General features: G+C 45.6%; 1 pseudogene; it reads right to left on the reverse strand.

Moving 5' to 3' along the window:
- Nucleotides 1–2,990: 2,990 nt before the first annotated feature.
- LOC123103712 (disease resistance protein RGA5-like) lies at nucleotides 2,991–16,256 on the reverse strand (annotated as a pseudogene).
- Between the last annotated feature and the right edge of the window lie 2,561 nt (nucleotides 16,257–18,817).

The raw sequence follows: 18,817 nt of genomic DNA on the forward strand, positions 1-18,817 counted from the left end.
ACAAAGTTGTTATATGATGTCTCAGGGACGAAAATGATGATGATTATGAGTTGTTATATGACAACAATGTATTATGATAATATGTTGTTAATGATATTATTATTATGATGATGATGATGATGAGTTATTACATCATTAAGTGAAAGAACCGCGGATTAGTTTCAAGTGGATGGATTCAAAGTGACCAAATAACTCATTATGATGTAATAACAATCTCTAATTTGCTACTGTATGAGAACTTATATAATGGTGTACGAATACGACATAAAATAAAAAAGAACTATAATACATAATAATAGTAGTAGAGCGGGTAGAGCAGCGCTGCTATTAACTACCAGTAGCACGTTCTTAATAAAGCGCTACTGTTAAGTAGGTATAGCAGTAGCGCGGTTGAACCAACGCTACTGCTACTCTTTAGCTGTAGCGTCGTAGCAGTAGCGCGGTCTGCTAGCCCAAAAACCAGCTCTAATGCTAGGCTTTTCCCTAGTAGTGACTCCTATTGCTATTTACCCAGATATCCCAATTCCCCATTCCCCTAATGCAGACCGAATGTAAATGAGTATGTGAGGAGGTGAAAAAGTGCTTACTACCATTACCAAAGTGATGGAGGTGATGATGCGCATGCCGGTGAAGGAGTCGGAGGTCGCCCTGTTGTTCTCCGATCTGCTGAACAGCACCGCCGCTGCCGCCGTTGATGAGAGTGGAGAGAGGGAGAGAGGGGAGAGAGAGAGAGCAGTGAGGGAAGTTGAGGGTAATTAATAACTCCAGCGCTTTTGGAAGCAACATGGTTTCTCGAGCGTGGCTCCTCGCGTGCAGGCCCCGCCGCATATGTACATCGTGCGGGCCTGGCTCTGAAGATACTGTCGATTCTAGCGTTCGTAGCGAGACAGGCCTAGACAGGGGCGGAGCTGGAGCTCCGGTCACCCTGATGCACCTCTATAACATAACACAAAATTTTCGTACTACATTGTACTAAGTAGAGATATGTTTCGTAACTTCTACTGTAGATTATCCACATAATTAGAAGATGATGTATAAATTCGAAAGTTACCAATTCTGCTAACTATAAGGTTGGAAGAAAGGACAAAAATTACTTCAAAAAAATGTCTTGCATTTCTTGATTACCTTTCAATAGATTTGCTTCCTTGAGCATTGGTGATACTTTTCACTTCTTCAATTTGAACATAATAAATAATATCATCACTAAAGATTTCATCATTGAGGTGATTGCAAATATGTTCTTCAAATTAGGATGGTCGAAATGTTCTATCAATTTCTTCTTGCCTGGATCATACTGAATCTCTTCTTCCCTTTACATCTGGCTAGAACATTTTGGAATAGTGCTTTTCTTTGAGAAAAAAAATTCTCCATAGGATATCTGCAGTTGATAAATAAAAATTTAAAAGTTGCACATGAGACATGGCATATTGTCAAGTTAAAACCCTAGACAATCCACATGTTTTGCCAAAAATCGTATACTTGAATAGAGTTTGATTTATCTCGATACAAATTCATGAAAAAAAATGACAAAAATTAATAACTATTTTGTAAAAGTATTTAGAAACTTTGGCAACGGCAAAGGCACTACCTGGAAATTAGGGTATGTTGCAACATGTAGATGGACAATCGGGCAAAGAGCGGGAAGTGTCGGCGTAGTTGCAGCGATCGATGGACAGGTCTTGCCTATGCGCCTGGGCGTTCCATCAGCGTCAGGGCGTTGGCGTGGTGCCGATCACCGGCAGCTCCCGCCTCCTCTTGTGCGGCGTGGTGAGTGCTACTGTTAACTGCCGTCATTGGGCGTCCTTGGGAATTAGGGATTGGGAACCCCATCGTCGTTCCCTAGAACTGCCTAGTTTTTTTAGATGCTGCGTTATGGTGTAACCGATCGATCGAACCTACGACGTATGGGCTGCGGACGAGCGGGGCAGGCTTGGAAGCTAGGAGCGGTCGTGTTTGTGCGCGTGATCCTGGGATAGAATTTTGGACCCTGATGCACTGGTCACCACCGTACCTGATGCACAGGCCTTCTTTGTATGGTGGGTACTAGTAAAAATTATTTCGGACCATGATGCCTGTGCATCAGGGTAAGCCCATTGGGCTCCGCCCCTGGGCCTAGAGGTGCTTTGAGTTCCGTGCTATGCAGGGCCAATAATGAACGTAGGCAACCAAACGGGCCACAATCTTCCCGCGCGAGCCTGGTTGGCCTATATGCAGGCAACTAAACATGTTCGGTGTTTTCTATCTTATCAAGCAATTTAGTTTTTTTTTTCAACAAACAGACATGCCAGCCGTTTTAGCCAAATAACTTATTCAGGCAGCTCAACTAATCTTGTGCCTGATACATCTAGTGTCTCTAGATACTCCAAGTCTCCAATTCGTTTAGGAAGTTCAGCTATATCTGTCAAAGAGATGTCCAGGAACCTCAACTGGAGAAGTTATCCAATATCTTTGACATGTTGATTACCCAATGCAAAGCAGTAACTTACTTCCAACACACACATAGCATTTGACCTGGTAAGAGGAGGCAAATATTCCCGAGAATAACCAAATGTACCGATTGATCGAGCATGCGACAAAACCAGGACGAATGGGGGCTTGTTTGAACCAAACTGTACCCGTGTTCTAAGTTTAGTGCCCCTATGTAATTTCTTCGAGTACTATGAATATGGTAACATGAAAAATGATACTCCTTCCGTCCATATTACTTGTCGTAGCAATGGATGTATCTAGAGTACTTTAAGTTCTAGGCTCATCCATTTTTATCAATTTCCGTGCCAAGTAATCGGGGACGGAGGGAGTATATTCTGTGTGAAGTAGCTTGCTTTTATTCTTCATCCTAGCTATCTAGCTAGTATATTTTTCAACAGTGACATTACTCAGAATGTAATAACTCACAACACAGGATGAAACTTTGGCACTGACCGGTCTTGCATCACACAAAAATGACAATACTTGCCCATTTATTTTCACAACATAATTACATACCGAGGTCTTTGGAACAGGATGAGTGCATAACCATATGCGTGCAAGGAAAGGAATAATAAATCATAACAGAAAGAACAAAAAAAAAACTCGAGCTACGGCTGATACAGCAATCTATTACAGGTTATTAAAAGCTAAAGGGATGCAGCATCTTGTTTCACCCTTTATTTACACTGGGACACAGACCCATGCTACTGGAGCACCGGTCCATTCTGGCACAGAAACTGAAACTTGTAGGACTGATTCCATTATTGCAAATTGAGATCGTGATGAATTAGGAAAAAACCTTTTTTTACTCATCCTGTAGCATGTCCTCTGTGCGTCTTCTACTAGTTTCCAGTGTAGGACGGTTAGGGTGTGCGTCGGTCATGCTCTTGAAAGCACCCTCCGCAGCCTCCACATCTGCAGCCCTTACGCCACCACAAAATATGCCGACACGGAGAAAAGCAAGGCTCGAGAGGTGCTGGATGCCAAAATCAAAACCACCAGGTTTAAACTTATGTATGAAAATATGGAGGTAAAACGTCTTCAGGTTCGGCATAGCCCCCACTTCAAACATCAACCCACCACTGACTGTCAACACGAACTCAAGACTTTGTAACTGTTGAAATCCTCCCCTGATGATGACGGGTCCTGCGCATTGAGAGAACTGATTGTATTCCAGCAGAGTAGGGATGCTTCCAACCATCTCAACATCCTGCTGCTCTATCTCCTCCGCGTCCACACCTAGATTTTCCAGGTTGGCAAGTGAAATAAGCCATTTGGAAATCCAACGGAGTTGCCCACGGCGAAGAAAAATCGCTCTGATGCTATGTAGAGAAGGAAAAAACGGATGTCGTATGAATGTCAAATCATTTTCTGCCAAAAAGATCGAAACTACCAGGTTACGAAGCTTGAACTGGTCCAGTTTACAGAGGGAGGACACTAAAATTTTTTCCTTCGAACTTGCTTTGTCAGATTTAGCTGAGTCCCAGGTAATTTTCAGCTTCCTCATATCTGTTAGATTTCCCAGATCTTCCAGAACATTCTCTGATTGCACAAATGTGTTTATGTCCTTAATCTCTTGCAAGCTCGTCATGTTTCCAATCCCATCAGGCAATTTCAGTCCTGCTGGAACAAATAGCCGTGCTAGGCGTCTTAACTGAGTAACTGATTGAGGAAGATGAGATAATTTTGTGCCGAAGACATCAAGCGTCTCCAGAAACTTTAGGTCTCCAATCTGACTAGGAAGCTCAGATATTACTGTCCAACAGAGATTCAAGTACCTCAGCTGAAAAAGTCTTCCAATATCTTTGATATGATGATTTTTAAATGCATGACAATGAAATACGTCCAACACGCGCAGGGCATTTAACTTCACGAGGGAAGGCAAATATTCTCGTGATTTCCCAAAAGCACCAAGTGATCGAGCATGTGACAAATCTAGCTGCTCCAGATTTCCTTGATCATCATCTCCCATCAGAGATAACCGACGAACTCTGCTATCTGTCTTTGAATGGGTGCTCAGCAAGGTACAGAAGTTCTCATGGGTGGACTTGTAAATGAGGAAATCAAGGACAGTGTCATGAACTCGGCAAGCTTGTGCCTTGCCATCATACCCTATGCCCACTTCCTGTATTAAACTTCTGTTAATAAGCTCATGAAAATATGCTTCTCCTAGTTCAACGAGATCTTCCCCATCTTCACCACGGATGAAACCTTCGGCCATCCATCTGTGCACTAGCCGCTCCTTTTGAATCTCATAATCTTCAGGAAACATGGTCAGGTACAATAGGCAACTTCTTAGATGGAGGGGAAGGTCAAAGTAGCTTAGATAATATGTAATTCATGGCATCAATCTCATAATTTTTGCCACGAGCAAAGCCAATAGAACTTTGAACATGATCCCACTCTTGTTTTGTTTTCCCAGTAGCCAATAAGCTAGATATGGCATTGAGGGCCAATGGTAAACCACCACATCTTTTTACAATACCTTCCGAGGCTTCTTTCAAGTTAGCGGGACACTTTTCTTCTGAACCAAATATTCTCTTGAAAAACAACTTCTTTGAGTGAACATCATTAAGTGGTTGGATCTTGTAGACAAGATCCTTATCAGATGAGCAGCAAGATTTAGCTACATCATTTATACGTGTTGTGGTCATTATTAAACTACCACAACTGTTCCTGACCAGTGCACACTCCATAGCTTGCCATGTTTGCACATCCCATACATCGTCAATTACGATGAAGTACCTGCAATATGTTATGGAAATAAGTAAATCTAACAATATGATGTGACATAAGAATATGAAAGCATGTTTAATTATGACATTCCCAGTAATAAAGTGGAGAGACTATGCATATGCTTGGGTGCTTGTCACACCCCCACGTCGTATCCTCGTTTTTGAGATCTCAACGCCAAAAGGAAATTATCATTTTTGTGTAACAAATGTTGGAGGCACATTGATTTTTTCAGGATAGAAAACCCAAATATACGATTATTTCAAACTAATGGTTCAAATCAAGAGTCAATTAATTCAACCAAGTTTGTATGATTAGTTTTCAAAATAAGATATGACTCCACATTAGCTTCAACCGAGGGATATACCTTAACTATTATTAGTATAATGTTTCTAGAAGAATTCACTGAAAGTATTCTTGGAGACTAGCAGTGGAGCAAAATATAAACAGAAAAAATATGAACAGAAAAATTAGACAATGGTGTCAAACATTTATAAAACTTTTAATTGAATGATAAATAAAAAATACATTGCCCATGGACATTACAACAATTAGTGGAAAAAATTATCAGACAAAAAATGTTATCTTGGAACAATTTATGCTAATTAGCGCACCAGGTAAAAGACACGTAGCTAAAAATCGGTAGTGCTCATGGAACAGTTTATCTATCAGTGGAACACCATTAAAATATGTGTGGAAAATCATCTTTGAAGTGCTCATTCAAGTTAAAAATTTATTCCTATATGTTCTATGAGAATAAAGTTTTCACTGGAGGCTGGAGCCTAGGAACATAAATCTTGATGAGAATCAGTCATAAGTATTAATTATCCATGAGATCTTTGTTCCTATGATCAAGCACCTTGGAGGCTCTGGATTTTTCCTCTTGAGAAAATGTTGCCCATCGTTGCGTCCCAAGGTCGCGTAGATACTGCAGTACCGACACCCCCGCCCGCCCCTGCGTCGCCCCCCGCCCGGGCGGCTCGGGTGGAAACCCTAGCCCCCACCGCCGTCGGGCGCCTCCATCTTCCTCCTCCCCTCCGCCGCCGTTGGAGGAGGCCACCGGGCGAAGCCCCGGGCGGTTGACGGCGGCGGCAGAGGCCCTCTTCCCTGCTGCGTCGCATCGGGTGAGGCGGGTCTCCCGCGATGCCAGGGCGCTCCGCCCTGATCTGCAACGCGGTGGCGCGGTCGTTCCTCAGGCGACGGCGCAAGGTGGTGGGTGGTGAGGGGCGGAGGCGGCGGAGCTGCGGGCTTCGTGGAAGATCTGGTGGTGCCGGTCGCTCGGAGGGCTTGCATGGCCATGGCGGCGGAGGTCGCAGTGGCCGGCGGCAGAACAAGGCCGGTGGCAGCGGCGATGTTTTGTCTGGATCCCGGGGCGATGGCCCTGGATGGTGGCGGCAGGTGAAGCTCGGGCTTCCCGCGGTGGCATGGCGTGGTGCAGTCCCTGTCCAAGGCGGATCTGTGACGGCGATCCGATTGCGGATTGGTTCGGATCAGAGATGGTGACGAGCGCGCAAGATCCATCTCGGCGGCTCTCGCGGTTTGGCGAGGTGGGGTTGGGAGCCCTCCTCCCAGCCTCAAGTGGTGGCACACTCTAGCAGTGGCCGGTGCGCCAGGGCTCCTACGGTGGCACTATTGTTGCGGTTGGTCGCCGGATCTAGGTGGCTAGATCTGGGGCTTTGAAGTCGGTCGAGACGGTGCACATGTTGTCGGGTGCATTCGTTGGGACGGATCCGGGTGAAAACCAGGTATTCGGGCGTTAGCCGGAGCCGGTGATGACGATGCCCTTACCATCGTTTCCTTCATGAAGGCATAATCGAGGTGAAACTCCCAACCCCTCCCAATACCTCCGGGGGAAACCCTAAATCAGTTGATCGGATGACGGCGGCATTCTTGGAGATGCACTTGGGCTCGAGGTACCAGCGGTTGGCTTCTTCGGTGGAGCGGTGTTTCTTTCTACATATTCATGGCAGAGGTTCTAGGCGGCATGGAGCAGCGGAGGCTGGGCGTCATATGTGTGGCGATGGACACGCCCAGGAGGTCGACGCTGTCTGGCGTCGTGGTGGCAGCGGCAGCAACTAGACCGGGCAAGGTAGATGCAGCAGTACAACTCTGAAGATGGATTGGTGGCAGGTGGCTGCGGCGGCCTCATACCCGGCAGGCGTCCTGGTTGAGGAGAACGCCGGACTGGTGGGTGCCCATAACCGGCAGACGTCCTGGTTGGGACCTCAGGTCCTAGATGTTAGGTTTGGCTGCGAGGTCTAATTGGTATTAAGCCCAGACTATCAGCATCCCTTCATCAATTGGATAGGAGTAGCGACAGTTTGTTGCCTAGACGATGGCTTCGGTCTTATTGTTGTATAATTTTGTAAGGTCTGGTGTGAATAATTAATAAAGTGGCTGCATGCATCGTCCAGATGCAGAGGCCGGGGGTCCTCCTTCATTTTTTTTTAAAGAAAATTGTTGCGTCTCCACTTCAAAGTTGATCAATGTGAACATACCGCTCTCGACAACAATGACCGTCCCTTATGTTTGAAAAAAAAAACAATGACTGTTCCATTTATCTCTTTATGGAATACTCCCTCCGTTCGAAATTACTTGTCGCAAAAATAGATGTATCTAGACTTATTTTAGTTCTAGATATATCTATTTTCGAGACAAGTAATTCCGAACGAAGGGAGTATAAAGCTACTGACGAGGACATCCCGCCAATGAGCTCTGGCGGCGGTGAGGAGAGTGGACGAGGGGTGGAAGTTAGAAGCAGCGGTGGCTAAGGTTTCCACCGTCACTCGCTTATTACCCTCTAGGAAGATACCGCTCACGACAACAATGACCGTTCCTTATGTTCGAAAAAGAAACAATGACCGTTCCTTTTATCTCTTTATTTAATATAAAATATAAAGCTACTAACGAGGATTTCCCTACGGTGTTTCAGTTTAGAACACCGGGTCTCCCAGAACCATGCGTGTATAGATATAAAATAGGGTTGTTCTCTTAAGCGTCCCTATTTATGATCATAGGCTACCATTTGATTTTCAAGACGAGCTGCAGCAGAGACCGACTTTTTCTTCTAGAAAGGATGATTACCTCCGGCCTCTGTATCTGAACGATTCATGCAATCATTTTATTAATTATTTACAAAGACCTTACAAAGCAGTACATAAGGTAGTCTGAAGCCACCATCTTAACAACATTTGTCGCTACTTCTATCCATTTGATAAAGGGATACCGATGGTCCAACACAGACCGACTTGTCCACCGAGTAAAGCATGCCATAATACTTCGTCATATTAGCGGTGGCGATGCACATGATTTAGTCCAAAATAGTTGAAATAAGTTACACCCTTTGAAAGGCTTACAAGATTTGAACCTACCCCTCAATTAAAAAGGGGAATACAGAGAATTATAACATTAAAAAAAATTACGACCCCAACCAACTACACAAAGGCCCTTGACCTGTGTTCAACACCAAGCCAAGCCACGGCTTAGAGCATCTCCAGCCGCGCCCCCAACACCCCCCCCCTCAAAGGCGCTTTTTAACGCCGACATCCAAAATATCGGCTCAGTCGCGCCCTCAGGAGCCTGTTTTTCGCTGGTTTGGGCTGAAACTGGCGCTGGCGGACCAGGCCGAACCCGGCGCGCTGGAGGGCGCCCGGAGGCGCCGGGGCAATCGATTTTGGCGCAAAATAACGGCAGGCCCGCCGAGTCAGCGACCAACGCGCCTCGTCGTCCTCATCGCCTCAGTTTCCCTCGAGGAATCAATGCCAAGGGTGCCGCTGGTCAGCCTTCCATTGATTCCTCACGGGCGACGCGGGGCGCGATGATGTACCACCTTCCGCCACGCGTACACACGGCTCCCACCCCCCGGCCGCTATATAAGCAATGCCTCCCCCTCGCCTGTGGCGGCACCCGCCCACAACCACCGAGGTCTCTCCCCGTGCGCCGCCGCCGCCGACGTTCCTCCCCTCTCTTCCCTTTTCCCAGCCGCTACGATGGGCGAGAGGTTCCCCGATGATGGAGCGGCGGCCAATATGGCTTCGGCTGCCGCTCTTTCACCTCGAGGGCGGCGACGACCCACTGTTAACGTACCCTGCCGCCCCGGTCCCCTGCCGGAGCGACGGTCAATGGATGCCGAGGAGGGCCGGCTCCTCTTCTTCCTCCTTCCGCTCCTCCTGCCACTCCTCCAGCTCATCGGCGTTGTTCGGCATCAAGGCCGAGCCCGCGGAGACTGTGGAGACGCTGCTCGGCCGGCACACCCGCAGCCCTGGCATCGTCATCAACGAGGGCGGGCGCGCCTCCTCCTCGGCTCCTCCCCGCTTCGTCAAGCCGAAGATGGAGCCGGGACTCGCCATCGTGAAGACGGAGCCAGGGCTCGACGACGTGGCGGCTTGAAGTGGGCGCGCCAAGACTAGGCGCGAACAGAGCTGGAGCGCCAGCACCGCGCCTTTGAGCAGTTCGCCGCTCGGCGCCATGGCCGCGATGAGAGAGGCATCGTCGTCCTCGACGACCACAGCGACAACGACGCGCCCCCGCCGCCGGTCTGCCAGGGCGACCCCGGGTAGGAGTCCAGCAGTGGCGTCCGCGTGAAGGAGGACAAGGACGACGACGGTGGCGGCGACGACGGCGACTTCGCCTCTCTCTGCGCGTTATTCGGCCTGTAGTTGCGGCCTGTTTGCTTTTTTTTCTTAGTATTTTATCTATGTAAAAAACTATTTCAGTTCTCCGTGATAATGGACTGTTTCGTCGAGTATTTGTCCCGTTCGCCAATTTTAATCAAAGAAATGTTCAAAAAACTTAAAACCAGGTGCCTGGGGTCGACCCTGGGGGCGTCGGCTGGAAACCTGATCGCCCCCAGGCCGATTTTGGCGCCGGTTCACCCTCAGGCGGCGATGTTTCGGGCCCGCGGAACCGCCTGGGTGGCCAACGGCTGGAGATTCTCTTGCCCTACGCCACCACCCACTGGTGCATGTCGTCGGACAACCTTGTGATGGCCGAGCTCGACTGCGAGTTGATGCTCATCTAGACGGACGCGAGGAAGTTTGAGGGCGCCTTGCTCGAGGTCACGCTTATATTCAACTTCAAGTCAGGACTTTTCTTGTCATAATCGAGAGTGTCAAGCAATTAGAAAAACAGAATAGAGGTCATCCATCCAAGCAAATAGTATAAAAGTCAATTACACCGGCGGTGCTGGAACTTGTCTTAAATGAGCACTTTGGTGCTAGAACATGTCCGGTTTTGTATACATAATCTGTGCTAACTAATCGCGTGGGGTCCGCTGTGAGCCAGTGAACCAGGAAGAAAGTTTTCTTTCGAGAACCCCCTCAAAAAATATATTTTTGACAAAAAAAGGGGCATATGGATGTGGCATTTTACTTCTCTATGCCCAGTGGGTCCCGCCTGTCAAACAAAAAGATTTGGGGCTGGTTTCCAACCGGCGACAACAGGTCACCAAAACAACAGCCTAACCACTCCACCCTACATGTTGATTCGTTCAATAATGATGATAACAGCCTTATAAGTACTCCCTCCGTCCAAAAATACTCGTCGAGGAATGAATGTATCTAGACGTATTTTCGTTAGATGCATTCATCTTTATGCATTTTTTTGACAAGTATTTCCGGACGGACGGAGTATTGAGTAAGGCCGCATATGGTGGTTAAATGGGTTACAGGTATTGCAGCCCATTTTGCATGAGCTATTTTTATAAGATATTTTAAAACGTAGGTAGTAAAAATTATGTTGCAATATTTGTGTGTTATCAATAATAAGTAGATAAAAACAATGAAATATATACCCGTGTATGTATAAAACATTTAGTTAATACGGACATTTGAAATGTATATTAGATACTTTTAATCTTTATGATATGAATGAGACACGTACTACCATTCCAAAAAAAGGATAAAATGTTTAATGAATAAAAAAAAGTATACACTCATGGCTTATATTTAAATTTTAAAATGATGAACACAAACATTTACTTAATATCTAAAATTATTCACATGTCTAATTTTTTACTCATGACCTATATTCGTAAATAGTACATATTTTGAATATTATACATGACTGAATATCCATACCAAAAGTTTTAAAATAAAATTATGAATATTTTTATTTATAAAATTAGAACTATACAAATATGCTTATAATTATTGAAATGTTTGTATAATAAAAATAATATTTATATATAATTTAAGAAGAAATTGTATCATTTTAAATAATACAAAAAATATTAAGAAAATTATTTACTGATCATGGTTTGTTTATATAAAATTTATAGTGCACAAACAATTAAACACATTTTTTATAACTTACATTTTCTAAATAAATCTTCAGAAACAGCTCGGGCAAAATGGGCCGCAATATCTGCAGCCCATTTAAACTTCAGATGCGTACGTGTTAAATAGAGGTTGCTTTTTTTTAGACAATTTAAATATTGGTTGCTAAAAAACACCGGCTCAATACATAGGACGGTTGGCGCCCGAAGGTGCGCAATATTGGGCCGGCCCAGCGCTGCTCACGTCCATATGCTCAAAAAACCAAAACAGCAGGAAAAATATGCCAGAACATGGATTCGAACAAGCACGCCACCGCGACGGACTTGGCTCAGTTACCAATGCACCAGGATAACTTTGATGTGTGATTTTCGAAAACATATTATATGACTTGTCTCGGTCCCAGTACAATTTTTTTAAGAACACGTAAATTTGAAAAAGAATTCAGAGTTTTTTAAAAGTTCATCGATTTGGAAAAACAATTCACGGATTCTCAAGCAATGATCAAAAAATCGAAAATATTTCATCAATTTTGAGAAAAAGTTCACCAGATTTTGTAAATGGTTCACGAATTTTTTAAAAAGTTCATCGATTTTCGTAAAAAAAGTTCACGAACTTGAAAGAAGTTTACCGGATGTTGAGAAAAGTTCATCGATTTTGATTAAAAAAATCATGGTCTTGAAAATAAAGGTTCATGGATTTTCAGGAAAAAGTTCATCAAATAGCGTACATGCAACTTTGGCCTCGCGAAAAGTTCACCGAATTCAAAAAATGTTCACCGAATTCTGAAAAAAGTTCATCGAATTCGAAAACAAGTTCATCAAATTTGAAAAAAAGTTCATCGAATTCTAAAAAATGTTCACCCTGTTCGGAAAAAGTTCACCGAATTTGGAAAAAAGATCATCGATGTGATAAAAATTCATCAATTTTCAGTAATAAGTTCACGGATTTGAAAAAAGTTCATCAAACCTAGGAAGAAGAAAAAGGAAAAAAAATAAAATAGAAAATGAAAACAGAAAAACGCTCATCAATTTGGGGCACGAAAAAGAAAGAAAAAACCATATAAGAACCAACGAACAAGGAAAAACGGTTTTGGGCACGGACATTTAAAAGAAATAAAAGTCTGGAAAGGTTGTAAATGGTCACAATGGGACAGCTGGTCGGGATGGTTACTTCTGCTTTATTTAATGAGGACGGCGCCGGTTCGAATCATGTCGCGCGCCCGATTGCTAATTGTATTGTAGCGGGCGCTTATAGCGCCGAATAGGATTTGGCGCCGGCCCCCGCCCCCTCTCCTCCTCCTCTTCCCTCGCTGCCGCCCGGGCGCGAGGGTGGGTGAAGCCTACCTGGCATGGGCGGCGGCGAGGAGCCTTCTCCTCCTCGCCTGGTGAGGTCGACGCTGGACGATCTGGCTCGGCCAGGGTGCGTCGGCAGCAGGCGGTGGCGTGGAGGGTTGCGAGCGGGCAGCGCGGGATGGGGTCAGCAGCCGCCCTTCAGGGATTGGTGGCGGCGGCGGTGCAGTGGTGGTGGTGGTTCGTGTTGGTGGTGGCATTGGCGGCGATGTGGGCTTCGACCGATCTTGCGTGCGGCAGCCGTTGGTGGCGAGGGTGGTCGCGCTGGCTCGGGACTGCCCCTCGGTGTACGGACATGGATGTGGGCTGTCACGACGTGGTGGTGGCCCATGGTGGTGGTCTAGGTTATTTCATGGCGGCGGCTGGACCTCTTCGGCGTCTGCCTGTCGGTGAGCGCCCTTGTTGACCTTCGATTCCTCTCCGGCCAGTTTTGGCCGGCCTATCGGGCCTTGATGTTGGGAACAGCTCAGGGGTGCAAAAGGCAGTTCCTTTTCACTCTTCTCTTTGGTTGAGGTAGAGGTGGATGGCGGGTGAGGTGGCATCAAGGTCCTGGATGCAGGAGCGGCGGCCCTGGTGGTGTTGTCACGGTACTCCTGGGCAAAGCCCGTGGCTTGGTGCCGCCTGGTGGCCATGGCCGTGTGGGCGGATTGGTAGCCAAGGTGTGGCGTTTGGTGGCGGTGAATATCGGCCGGGGTGAAAACCTGGTCTATCTTCGGACAGACCGGCGGCGGCGAAGCTTGTTCCCTTCTTGAAGGCGTCACCGCGGCTCTCACTGCCCGTCGTGTTGCTCCGGGGGAAACTCTGATCCTTGGGTCAGGCGGTGGCGGCGCTTCGGTGTCGTAACCTTCCTGAAGGCACCACCTTGAAGCCACGGTGTGTTGTATGTAGCTCCTTTTCTTCGCGGTGGCGTGTTCACGGTCGAGGACCCCGATGGCTCTTGTAGTGCTAGGGATGGTGTTGCTGTACTCAGTGCCTATGTATCCTGCCTTGGATGTGTGCGTTTTTTCTGATGACGTGCATTGTAGCAGGTTGTTGATAATCTTTGCTTTTTTATATATAAAATGGGACGAAAGCTTTTTTTAATATAGGACGATTATACGTCCATTGAGGATGTCGTTGGCGCCACGGCGTATTGGTTGTAAGGTTTGCCCTATTTCCTTGGTCGCATGTTCGAGTTCTGACCTCCCCTTTTTTGCAGAAAGATATATTTTGAGAGTTTTTTTTGAAAAAAGACTCAGGCCACGCGCCCCCTCTCCCAGCTCCACTGGCTGACAGCAGGACCCACACGTCTAGTCCGCACAAATTCCTATACCAACGTGATTAGCACTGTATTTACACGTTTGAGACAAGTTTTTGCATCACTTCGATGTACATCATAATTTCTAGCATCAAAGTGACTGTTTGCGCCACGTTCTAGCACCCTCAATACGATTGATTCATAGTATAATGACACCTGAATTCATGCCTTAATACTCTAGAATCTGATGTGTGAGGAGCTGGGCGTGGTGTTGTGCCTGTTCGGCGGGTTGCTTTTCTTATCCGGAGTGCTCCTGAACCTCCTCAAGGTATTCTATATGCGTTAGATTATTAAACCCATTAAGCGTAGCCAGAAGGGCGGCCGACCAGCTATGCCATGTGGTGCAAACTGGTTGGCTGCAGTGAAAAAGCATTTGGAAAAAAATAGATGGAGGTCAGCAATTTTTTTAAATACTTTTTTTTCTTTTTAGATGGAGGTGAGGACTCTCGTATTTTTTTAAAGGAGGGCTATGCGAAGTGGCGTTTGCTGGTAGGCCACGGTGGTATTCTTTTCCTTTTTTACTTTTTTTAAGATGAAGGTGAGGATTTTTTTTCTGAGCTATTTTTTAGATGAAGGCGAGGACACCATATGCATTCTTTAAAAAAAACGTGCACGTAGCTTCCATTCGGGCGGCGTCACAGGGTGACGCGTGAACCACTAGTTAGAATTCAGATGGGTGGCCGGGGCCTCGAGCAGCGGCGCACCTAAACAGGGAAAGGGAGGGTGATATTTGGTGGTGAGCGGGCAGGAAGTGTTCAGGGCGGTGCGGGGACACCGCCAACTGGCTGCTAGGAGCCGGCGGGTGGATGCGACCAGGGCGTCCGGGAGAAAAACATATCTAGCCCTAATTAACTGTGTAACAGAGTGGATGGACCGGAGCATTCTTTATAAGTATTTTATAAGCAGGGTGGGAGTTACGGGAGCACTCCTCAAAGAAAATAAGAGAATAACATGCAATTTGCAGCAAAATTTGACCGCAGTAAATAGTTGTGCAGTTTATTAGGGTTCGTGCAATATAAGATATTGTTCACGAGAGCGGTTACATACCTTTTATCTTTCAAAAAGTTTCTGATTTGTTCGATGATGAGTTGTGTATCCCCTACATGAGCATGATCTTGGTTGCGAAGTTGAGATAATATAGAACTCAAGATTTTTGTCATGTCAGGAGTACGTGAAATTGACACAAATGCCCGACATTTGTAATTTGATCCAAGCTTCTCGTACACCTGTCTGGCAAGAGTGGTCTTGCCTAATCCCCCATATCCAACGATAGAGACAACTTTTAACTGATGCACTGATTCACCTTTTTCGTTGCTCAACCATTGGACAATATCATCTCTCGGTCCTTCGATGCCAATAAGCTCTGATGTGTCCTTATAGATGGCGCGAAGTCGAGGGTCAGTCTTTTCAACTCTAGGCCTGGAAGATTCATCGATCTTGTACCTTCATTCACATAGAAAAATAACTTACAAGACATGTATATATGATAAACACTTTATCCGATCCCAAAAGTTTGCAAAAAAAAAAAGTTATGAGCATGAGAGGAGGCAAGGCCTCGCTGCATACCTTGCGTATCTCTTGTTGACCTCTTTGACTTGGTTTTTGATGTCCTTGACATCCTTGGCAATCTTATGGCGGATCTTGATGTCTCCTATCTTCTTCGTACTACTGTTGAAAAGTTTCGCGAACCCATCAGACTCAGATCTGGGCTCACGTTCAACCAGTACCATGAACTTGTCGATGTTGTCCTCGATCTCGTAGGACATCTCTCGCACAGCATCCGCACGAAGCTTAGTTTGCTTGTCAGGTTCCTCTATGTCTGCCATCACCATAAGGAATGCTTGCATGGCCTCAAGCTCATCTTTCAGAAACCTGATGTCAGCACGGACACCCTTGAGCAGCTTGAATTCATCGCTAATGATGGTGGCCAACTTCCCCAAGAGCGAAGACATCGCTCCCGTGGACGCGCTCACCAAAAATCTCTCCATTGTTGCTTGCTCAAAGAGTTCTTGCTGCCTCTAGCTTTGGTAAAAGAGTGTTTGGTTTGTGGATGGTGTGGAAGCAGAGATGCTGGGCCTCCAGTGCTCTGTATAGTGGACGTAGTAAGCATTATCAATCAGATCTGTATCATTTTCTAATGCCCGGCATTGGGAAGTATGAACATAGATTAAATAACTAAGCTGCAAACTGTCCTTTTGCTTATAACAGTAGCCAAGCTTTTCCTGAAGCACATGCATGCATCGGTGGAAACATTATCACCTCACCTTATTGTATTGGCAAGTTTGTGAAATGATGGACAGCTGGACACTCAGGCTGCTGGGACCTCTAATAAACAACAACATGCAAAAATTGCAGCACCGAGCTAACTGGCTGGATTAACATCCTACATAATGCAAACTAATTAAACACGTTAGTCGGGTGTTACGAACCAACCTGTAATTGGATGGCTAGGAGGACAATGATATCTCCAACCCACCAGGGTTCAAATCCTGATGCTCGCATTATTACTGGATTTATTTCAGGATTTTCAGCGATACGCATTTAACGAAATGAGATGTTACCCTCGACAACGAGGCGCTTATGGTGACTTGATCACTCTTAAGATGATATGTCGGCTTAGTCTCTCTGAGGTGGTCACCTTTAGTCCCGGTTCGCTTACGAACCGGGACAGATGGTTCTCCACGAGGCCACTGCAGCGAGCCCAGGCAGAAGAGCCTTTAGTTCCGGTTGGTAACACCAACCGGGACCAAATGACATCCACGCGTCAGCAGCTCAGAAGCTGGGATTATTGTTTTTTTAAGGGGGGGGGGGTTAGGGGGTTTTGGAGGGTTAATTATTTAGGGGTTTCATATATTATGTTAGCTAGCTAATAGCTAGAGAGAAGTGACCTCTCTTATGTCCGTGCTTGGTTGACGCTAACCAACATACGTATAGTCCAAGACAGTTACTATTTGAGGTCTTTTTCTTCGGGACTTTTTCTTCTAGAGTCCAAGACAGTTACTATTCCGCCAATTCCTCTTGAACTTCGCATACACACACACACACAAACAACGAGAATCCCGCTAAACCCTAACATCTAAGGTCTATTTGAACGTGTGTGTATTTGAACTTCCACGTGGTATTCTCCGTCTTTATTTATGACGTGATCAAAAGAGAATCCCGCAAATTCCTCTTGAATTGCTCATGTGCGATCATGTGGTAGGAGTTCATCCCACATCTCCCACATCTAATTTAAAGAAATGGGTCAATACATGTATATGAATGAAGCTCAACACAAATGATGGTAATAAAATAAAATTATGAATATTATTGTTTACCTACATCAAAATCTTTTTTAGAGTAGCCCCGCTTAGATTTCGTCGAGTTGTAGAAGAACCTGCAAATGTAGTATCCACAAAAATCAACACAAACGTAGTATCCACAAAAATCATTCCCGGCTTCCTGCCACAAGACCTTTACGAGAAATAGAGTTCAATCAAACTGATAATCAAGCATGCTTAATGGTTTTGATGAAACTAGCTAGAATCAATGGGAGATGTGCTGAACTAGCTAGTAGTACTTACTTTCCGGTGTGTAAATCACAACTCTTTTGACAGTGCCAGAACAATGGCGGTTAATTGTTTCCAAACCCTGCCAGACAAAGAGAATAATTACATGATATCATGAAATGAACAAATTTGCCGATATGGTGCAATAATGATCGATTGAACTTACTTCTGGAGCATATCAGTCATGTTTGCATACTCCTCGGGACTTTTTCTTCTAGAGGCCAAGACAGTTATTATTCCAGTTCCAAGTTTAATCTCTAGCAAAATAAAGTGAAAGCTATGCACACATGCATAAATCATCAATTACGTTACTATAATTAACCTCGAGTAAGGGAAACCGAATATGCACAAGACAGTAACACTTACTTGAAGTTGTAAGGAAAGTGTTGGGGATATTACTACTGGGCGTAAACCGGCCTATCTGGGCCGGGTTAACTTCATCAGTAGTTCAACGGTATAAAAGCCCAAGAGGCATGAAAGTAAGGGCCCAAGGCCGGTAGTCGGTTTAGAACCTGTAGCCGTAAACCGGCATGGTATGTAAACTTGTATTGTAAGTTAGGAATAGAGAGAGACCAACCCGGATACGAGTATGAACCGGAGATTGGGACTCTCTGGACCGACGGGCGTCACCCGTGTATATAAGGGGATGACCCGGGACGGTTCAAGGACAGACAACAACAACTCGAGGCCTAGGCGAAGCTTATTTGCTCCCTAGTCATCGAGACCACATCAATCCCATCACAACTAGACGTAGGCTTTTACCTTCATCGAAGGGGCCGAACTAGTATACACTACAAGAAATATGTCAACTTATGACCTTCTGTCAGTGACCCTCGAAGAATTGGTCATAAATTTATGACCATTTTAGACCAATTGGTCAAAAGCTGTCTGGGGGGCTCTAAACCCTAAACCATAACGACCATTTTGGTCAGAAAGGTCATAATTTCATTAGAGGAAATGGTCATAAAGCTAGTAGCACTGTCCACTGCCTCATGCGTAGCTGATAACGACCAATATAAAATGGTCACTACACTTGAGTTTGAATGAATTACGATGATTAGGCAGCCACCTCAGCAACCTCGCTTCTGTGTCACTGTCTAGGTGTCATTTTTGCTTGAGTTTTAATATTCAACAGACAGACGGGGG

The sequence above is a fragment of the Triticum aestivum genome, chromosome 1B (assembly GCF_018294505.1).
Source record: "Triticum aestivum cultivar Chinese Spring chromosome 1B, IWGSC CS RefSeq v2.1, whole genome shotgun sequence".
Taxonomy (NCBI): domain Eukaryota; kingdom Viridiplantae; phylum Streptophyta; class Magnoliopsida; order Poales; family Poaceae; genus Triticum; species Triticum aestivum.